Genomic DNA, 8904 nt, shown 5'->3' with positions numbered 1-8904 from the left:
GAGCAATATCCACGTGCACCCACTTCGATCGCGAACAGATTTACGTGCCATCCATTATGCTCGATGATATTTATCAAAGGGATGTATTTAGAGAGCTTTTTGGAGTGGCAGGTTTCCATGCTTTCCTCACAAGGGCATGTAAGTTCAATTAAAATAACACGTTTGCTGTTGTTGGAATACAGGACAAGATCTGGTCTAAGCGATGTTATGGCAATATGACCAGGAAAAATGAGTTCACCATTTAAATCTGAAAGAAATAACCAGTCAGTGGCAAGATGCAAAAGGCCTACCGGTTTTGATTTTTTGCTAGATGAGTGACTACCTTCTCATTTATCCCTGTTAAGTCTTTAACCAGCCAGAAAGCAACTGTGATAAGTTACAAAACTTTACTTTTTTCAGGAGTAAATTGAGCGTAAAGGGGGGTTTTCACGAAGCAAATTGAACAGCAAATTGTATCTGAGCATGCGCAGTTTTGTTTGCTTTGATTTTGCATCGAAATATTCGCTTCACTGAAAAGTAGAAACAGTTCCTCCTTTTTCGCGGCTAGTTTTTGACCAATCAGAACGCCGTTAACTAATGTAAACAATGAATTTGGTGCCTAATTTATTTTGTCGTGAAAATTAAAAAGCGAATTCGCCGTTCAATTCGCTTCGTGAAAATCCCCCTTAAGTGGTAATTCCCTTGTGGTCACGCGGCTGAGTCACAATTGTTCATATATCCATTGTTCGTTTAGAGTACCCCCAGATGTTTCGTATTCTTTTAATATCCGTATATTACGGAGTAATATAGGGTACAGGGTACTGTTACCGTGAACCAAATTGCCATTTTGACTCTTGTGCGAATACGCTAGGTCGAAGAACGAAGCCTTTCATCCCTAAGGAGACTCGCAACCGTTATTCTTGCGTCGATTTGAATAGCTGGTACTCGCAGTCAGCGACAGCAAGTCTTCGTCTGCATGCAGCTCGTTGTTATTGTTCGCAGGTCCCAGCTGAGCGTTTACGCTTAACTACAAAAATTGAAAAGACCATGAGAACGCAGAGAATGGGTTACACCTTTTTCGAGTTACATGATTTTTCAAGTATGACAAATACTTCAAACAAATTCATTAGTTGTATTCGGACACATGATTTTAGACTATGAAAAAAATGTGAACTTCAAACAGCGACAGGAACACCTGTTTTGAAGAGGTTACTTTTATGGTGAAAGCCTCTTTATTTCTTCGTTTATACTAATAAGACTCAATTTCATGAAAAATTTATTAGTATAAATATAAATAAACAGGTTTAACAGGTTATTTACTTGATGTATAATTATGAAATTTTCAGCATCAACCAACATATAAGAATATGCAAACGGTTTTGTGTCAAAATTTGAGAGAAAAAAATCTCAAAATAAACTCGGGAAAGACGTGTTCCGTATCAAACTATCGTCCAAGACCCGAATTTCACGGCGTTCCTCTTAGTCTACTACGTCTTTCGAATTTCGTACAGAAATTCTCAGCAAGCTGAGTAGTTCGAGCATGCGGATTAAAAGTGTAATAAACGCAGCTTTCCTGTTGACGCGTTATTCTCATTGCTGCATCACCCAGTGTTAAATAGAAGCGCGGTTTGTGTAGGGTTTCCCTAAAGTTATTAACCTAGCCTACTCATTATAGAACATGAGTTTTCGCTACGGTTTATTAATATTGCGGGATCTCTTCGTGTAGACCAAGACGAAAAAATTAGAATTTGGGGGTTAGTGTTCTCCCGGCTCGACGATTCATGTTATGCTAATGTAGAGGTCTGGTTATCACTTAAAAATTGGGATAGTGCCAGAAAAAAGTTGATAGACCGTAGCGAATAGCAGAGGTAGTCTCAAAACATGACGTTCAAATGTGCATATTGAAGACTGTTTTGTACAGAGCTTCTTCAATGTTGTTCCGTCATTTCAAATAAATAGGTGTTCACATTCTTGAACTTGCAAAATGTTTCATGCAGTGTGTGAGATACAGGATAGAACAAACCAACGCGTTACTTTTTGGACAAAGCGAAGGTCATTAGTTTAGGTAGCCCAAAGCGGTAAAAAAACAATAATAAAAAAGACTATCTTAAACTTGCGCGAAAAAAAATACGTGCGAAGGTGCCCGTGAGCAAAGAGAACGGGTCAAAACACTTACAAGCAGGTGGTCGTAATATCTAACCACGTAACAATGCACAATGGATAAAAAAGCAAATTATTGACTATAGTTGTTTTATTAACGATTAGAAAATAGAGTTTTCGTAAAAATGTCATTGTTGCGGTTTAGTTTATGTAGTTGTATGTATCAACATTGGCGTACAGTCAATGTTCTTAAGAATGTGCTATTCGAGGTTGGTGAAATAGGTCGCAAGTGGGGAGTCAATACTGTCCAGTTAGGCGGAAGCAAACTAATGTATATTATTTTAGTTTTCTGTGTGGCAAATGGCTGTGAAACAATCATTCGCAATACATTGTGATAGGCTCCACACTATACCGCTGTGTTATCGGTCTTAAGTAACGAGAAAGCACTGTAAGTGTTCTTATAATACCATAATATTTAAATTATACCGGTCGAAGTTATATCCGGATTCAACAGTTGTAGAATACTAATGGTACGTAAAGCGAGCAGGGATATAGGCTCCATGTTTTTCTTCTCCGAGGGATAAAAGGAATACAATATTGAAGAATTCTGCTTGTTTAGCATCGTGTTAAACTTTACAAGATGACTAAATAATTTTGTCATGGTGCTTTTTGTTATCGTAAAGTTAGCGTCTTCTTGCCAATGTGATCTCCCCAAAAGTGCACATGTGCACTAAAAACGAAAAAAATTGCTCAGTGTATGGTACTAATTTGATATTGTATTATGGAAATGAAACCGTAAACATGAAATCATTTTATTGTTTATCACATCTTGTGGTATGCACATGCCTTTTAGTCATCATATTAATCACCATATCTAGTTAAGCATGCAGTTCCTCGCTGTTTTCAACAGAAGGTTTTTTCACCACCTAAGACACATCTACAAATTTTACAACATTGCACTATATCACAAAATACAAAAATTCGTAAAGAAATAAACATAAAATGTTCAATTAATTAAGAAAATGCATATATTGCCAAAATATTTACAATAACTAACCATGAAGAACAAGAGACATTGTACGTGGAATAATAACAAAAACATCTGAAAGTTGACATTACGACTCTGAAAACATCACACATCGGTCTTAGTCGAAAACCTTGCCGCATCTATTACATAAATAGGTGCACAAATTAAATGCGAAAGTACATGATTCAACTTTAAGATAGATAGCAGACATTGAGAATGGGTAGTTTTGAAAATATGTGTGCACCTTAAATGTAAAATGAAGTAAACATTATTCTCACATAGAAATGCAGTAGAGTTGAAAAAACAACAAATATTCTCCACAATAGCTGGTCCAGGTTTCCTTTGATTTTTTCCTTTGACGCTTTGATTTCAAAGAATATTTGTTAAGTGAAGAAAATTATATATCCCGAACTAACAGTTTATGTATCCAATAGTGTCTGTACACGGTTCATTCATTATTAATAACATTGCGCTTGCGCCACACAGCAGCATAGGGTTTGGAGGAAATACCATATCACCACATCAATTTCTCAGTTGAATCTTCATTCTGTTACATGGCATAACCTGCAATTCAACTCTACTTTCAACCCATAATCCAAAACGACTGCTCTTAAAATAGACATAAAATAAATGAAATAACAAACAAAAAGTGCATTAAATTAATTTAGAAGAAAAGGAAAAAGTCGCAATAATACTATCTCTTGAGTTAAAAATTTCAGAACTACACTGAAAATGAAAGCTCATTAAATGCAATATGTATTTGTATATCCAATAACTTATTTAAAAAAAGTGAAATCATATGAATGAAAAAATATTTCCGTATTATATCAATATATACAAAAATTACAGATAATTCAAGATATTGAACAAGTACATGTTTTGCATAAGAAACTCTCTTTTGCTCTTTTGTAATCAGTTAATAAATTTATTATTTTATTTTATTACTGTAAACAACACGCTTTGAGTCTGAAAATTCCCATGAAAAAATGCACATGCAAATAAAAAAGGAACCCTCCCACCTCCCGCTGATGCCATTGTGGCTATCTACATATTGCAGTTACTTTTAAATTATTCCATCTTCTTCGCTAATTGCTCATTTCCTTTCTTACACATGGTCATTTCATAATTTGCTTCCCTTTGTTATATTTATTTACAGGTCAGCCTGATCTTCACAGCATCATGATCTGAAAAATAAATACATTTTACTACAGTTTCAATTTCTGCATGGTCAAATACATTATTATTAATATAAACATGTTCAAGAAGAGAACCGTTAATATGAGTTTCTATTACACAACTATAGTATAGTTACTTAATACTTCTGCAAGTCGATGTGAACCTGTATTGAAATAATCAACATTAAAATCTCCTAACAAAATATGAAAACCCTGCTGCTTCAAACGCTCACAAAGGTCATTTCATATTCAACAGATAAATGTTTATCTGCCTTGATTGCCTTTTGTTTAAATTCACATGTTAAATACAATCCAGCTAAAGATGTGACGCGACTTATAGCAACATACATTTGGCCTGGATTGATTTGAGTTTGTTTGAATAAATCAAATGATTATGAGATAACAAAACAGCAAGCTGTAGTAATAACAGCCTTGGGTAAACTTATCCCTTGAACTTTATGGACAGTGCAAGCCCAAGAAAGCAACAGTGGAAACTGAGTTCTTTTGATACCCGTTGATGAAAGGTTTCATTTTACCACATGAATATCAGTATTAGTCCTTCCAATTGGTACAACTTGTGCAACCTTGCATAGTGTTCTTTTGATATTCTGAAAACACCAGTTCGAGTATTGTCAAATTTCATATATATTTTTTAAACATAATTATCATGATACAATGTGTGAAAACAGTACCTATACACCCGTTGATTAATCCATCATCAATATCTAGATTTGTAGTGCAGCAATTTTAAGAAACAACTGTCTCGCAAGACCACCAGTATTTGTTTGACTTCTATTCAAAGCTTCATCAATAATATGAGATGGTGCATTAGTTGGTACTTCATCAACAGCATGTAGCACAAAGCATATTTTCATTATGTTTTAGAACAAGCACATTTTCTGCAAATAATTGAAGGGCATCAACAGGATAATTGTGAGCATTCTTACTGATTTTATCCTCTGGTATGAGATTTGCAGTTCTTATATTGTTTAACAGATCAATAAAAAACATCATCGCCCTTCTGTAGCATGACTTTTGTAAGTTCAGCTAATTTGAAAGGGCCGTAACTTAATTATACTTACAAGAAATCCAGCATTTGAGTAAACACGTTTTCCCATGACCGGGGGAAGTTGATAAATATCACCGCATACTATCATGCTTTTTCCAGCAAATGGAATCCGACTTGGTCCTCCAAATATTTCTATTACTCTTTAGTGGATATTGACAAGTAGGGTGTTTGAAACCATCGAAATTTCATTAATTATGATAATACACACGTCTGCTAACTTGTTTCGTAAATGACTTCGCATTTTATCACTAAAGGGGACATAATTATTCCCATGAATTCCAAAACATGAATGTACTCTTGTACCTCCAATGTTTACAGCAGCCACACCTGTTGGAGCTACAAGACAGACTCTTTGCTTTTCTGCATTTTCACCTTTGTACATTAATAATTTTGTGTTCCACATCCACCTTCCACCAGTTAAAAATATAGACAGAGGTTTAACATCAGTAGGTGAAATGCAGTTACGATTTTTTAAAAATTTTCTTGCCCAAGTGATCACTGTTTCACATACATCACGTTGCTTAGCATTAAGATATCAGATCTCTATTAATCTCCTGGCCTGATGCCACAACAAAACTGTCTTTAGGTAGAGACGATAAGTTGGAACAAGTTGGTTCAGTTTCATTTTCTGTGTCATTTTGCTCCCTTGATGCTAAGAAGTCAACTTCTTCATTTTCCTGTTGTGCAAATGGATCCTGATTAGTGCAAATGTCAGCTCTACAGGCTGCAAAAGCTTTGTCAACAATTTCATCATATGGTTCTAACTTTTATTTGTTCACATTGACAATATTTTAAAAATTCCTGGATGGTTAAGCTTCTCCGTGTAAGTACCATCAAGTAAATCAGATTCAAAACGAAAATGATATTATAAAAACAAGTGATAAGCATACTTTTCTGGCTGAGTGTGTCGGTTGGGTGTATATGATCCAACACAAGCACGAACCTTACTGCACCTAAGTTTTTGTTTACAATTCATGAGAGGTATCGGTGATGGATACGTAGAAGGAATGTGTTTAATTTCCATGGACTCATCATTCAAAATGATAGGTTGGTTATCGTTGTCACCTATTTTTAAGATTTTGTGGTGTCTAAATAATAAAATGCTAAAAATTCTGCATAGCACATTTTATTCAAAAGCAGCATATTTACCATTTTTCAAAGTAGTATCAGGTCTGATTAAATAACGATCAAGCATGTTTGTTTTAATTATATCAACATCAGGTAGTTTTTCAAGTTGTCTTACTTTTGCACATTCTAAACCGGTTTTCTGGTAAATTGCAAAGGTTACTTTAGGAAATGTTTTTCGAAGCCACAATTAAGGCATTAAATGATACACTGCTTCTTGAACAGAGCATTCCCTATGATTTAAAAATGCATTTGCAATTTTAATCATTAGTTCATATTTGGTGTCGCTATTTTCACGTGTCTCTGACCATGCTAGCTTCATTGCACGCACATCTTCTGATTTGGAAAGATACTTACACATTATGTGATTAAAAACAGGCTGCAAGTCAATGTTTGCTTGCCATGCAAGAATTCTCACTGATAAACACGAATTAGGAGGGCGCCGCAAATGAAATCCGAGTCTGATGATATAGAAAGGGCGTTACAGTATTTACTCTCTGAAATATCTAAACTTTTCAGTATGGCAGGTATGCTATCTGGAGATTCAAAATTCTCACTTTGAGGATCAATGATATTTCTTTTCTTAGGAAAAAGGTTGCAATTTATATAATACTTGACTTTGCTCAATATTTCTTCTCTCTTTGATAATATATCTTCCCTGTACACAGAAGGCATTTTATCACTAAGAGGTTCGGATAATATTGTTCGATCTGTGAAAAAAGGTCCAAAATTAAACAGACATACACTATTCTTAAACTTTCGACAAGTTTTAGAATGGGAATGAATCTAGAACAATTTTACAGCACTAAATAACTCTGGTTCTGTCTCAGGGTCTGGAAGATCTGCTCTTATAACATTATCAACAAAGCTGATGCACTCTTCCCTTGTTTTTTTTGTTAATACTGGTGCATCACCAATCCATAAAAATACATGAACATGGGGACTACCTCTAACTTGAAATTCTACACGAATCACGATACTCAACTTTACCAAGGGGTCCATCGAGAACGATTTCTTTGAAAAAAACTTCCACTGGGTATTGAAAATTTCGTGCTACCAAAACAGGGTTCATGTTCAAAATTCTACACTGCTCCATGTAGCCCATATTCTCAAAATCATCTTTTGTGAGATTATAACCATTGAGTTTTGATATTATGAAAACAAGTTCGTTCCAACGCAGGTCAGAACAGGAAATATGTTGGTGTTCCGAATTGTTTTACCATAGCAAAAACTTCATGAAGAAATTTTTTCCAGTAAGCAGGTGTACCTTTGATAGTAATCATAAAGTTAAAGGCCTCATCATTAGCTATCAAAGTTAACAGTTTCCTTGAAATTTGTCCTGAACATACCAGCAGTTAAATTACTAACACACAATTTTTTCATGGCAATATTTATCCTGTTTTTTAAGTTAAGTTGCTGTATTACATGATGGGCATAAAATATATAGTCAACATCAGATTCAAATTTTTGCGAATAATTGATTAAACGCTGGTTAAAATACTTAGTAGGACTCAGCTTTGTAAGTCGTTCCACATTATAACCAAATTTACCAATAGGAAACAAGTGAGAATGTGCGAGTTCTTCACAAATTTTATCACTGATGATGGATAATGGTTTTTTTCCTTCACCTGGACCCACAACCAACACATCATCATCAACTGCATGTGGAATTTTCGAGATCATGACAGTTTCATTAGCAGCTACTTTGTACTGATCTGATGGCTTTTCTTCCTCCTCTTCATACCCTTTTTGTACATTTTCCGATCCCTTATCTACAATTATTTCAACCTGAGCGTTTTTATCAAAATTTAATAACTCCAATGGTATTTCATTCATATTAAATGAAGTGTTCTGATACAGAGGGTTACTCAGTTAAGGTACTCCAACACATCACTCAATACTTGTGGTCGTACAGGTTCGAAGTAAACATGACCATTTTACATCAGTTTTCTCTTTAGTTTTAACAGAATCAATCCATTGCTGTCAGTCGGTCTTGCGGGGACATCACATATATCAGTATTTTCCACCAGATAGTTCCTTTGAGTTCTGGACATTGTTCTTTTGGCATTATTGCAACCTTTTTGAACAATAATTTTTGTGCAATCAAAACTCCTTCAAGTTTTCTCAGAGATGGGAAACCTAGAGAAAAATCAAAAATCTGAAGCTAATTTGATACAGCCTGGCATGGTATTTGGGGTTTCTTAGATTTCAATTTCTTATGACAAGTTTGACAGACATAATATAGTCCATCATAGCTCGTAACTAAGGAAAATTTAAAACCTATCAAAGACGCAATATTGTAATTTTCTTCCGTGAATTTTGAAACAGATTGTTTGTATAAGCACCTGTTACATACACACAAATATAATATGGGCTTTCTTTAATCATATTTTTGAACTTGACTATTAGTCCATCAATGGCATTACTAG

This window comes from Hydractinia symbiolongicarpus, chromosome 7 (assembly GCF_029227915.1).
Source record: "Hydractinia symbiolongicarpus strain clone_291-10 chromosome 7, HSymV2.1, whole genome shotgun sequence".
In the NCBI taxonomy this organism is placed as follows: Eukaryota; Metazoa; Cnidaria; class Hydrozoa; order Anthoathecata; family Hydractiniidae; genus Hydractinia; species Hydractinia symbiolongicarpus.
Note: the sequence above shows the minus strand (reverse complement) of the source record.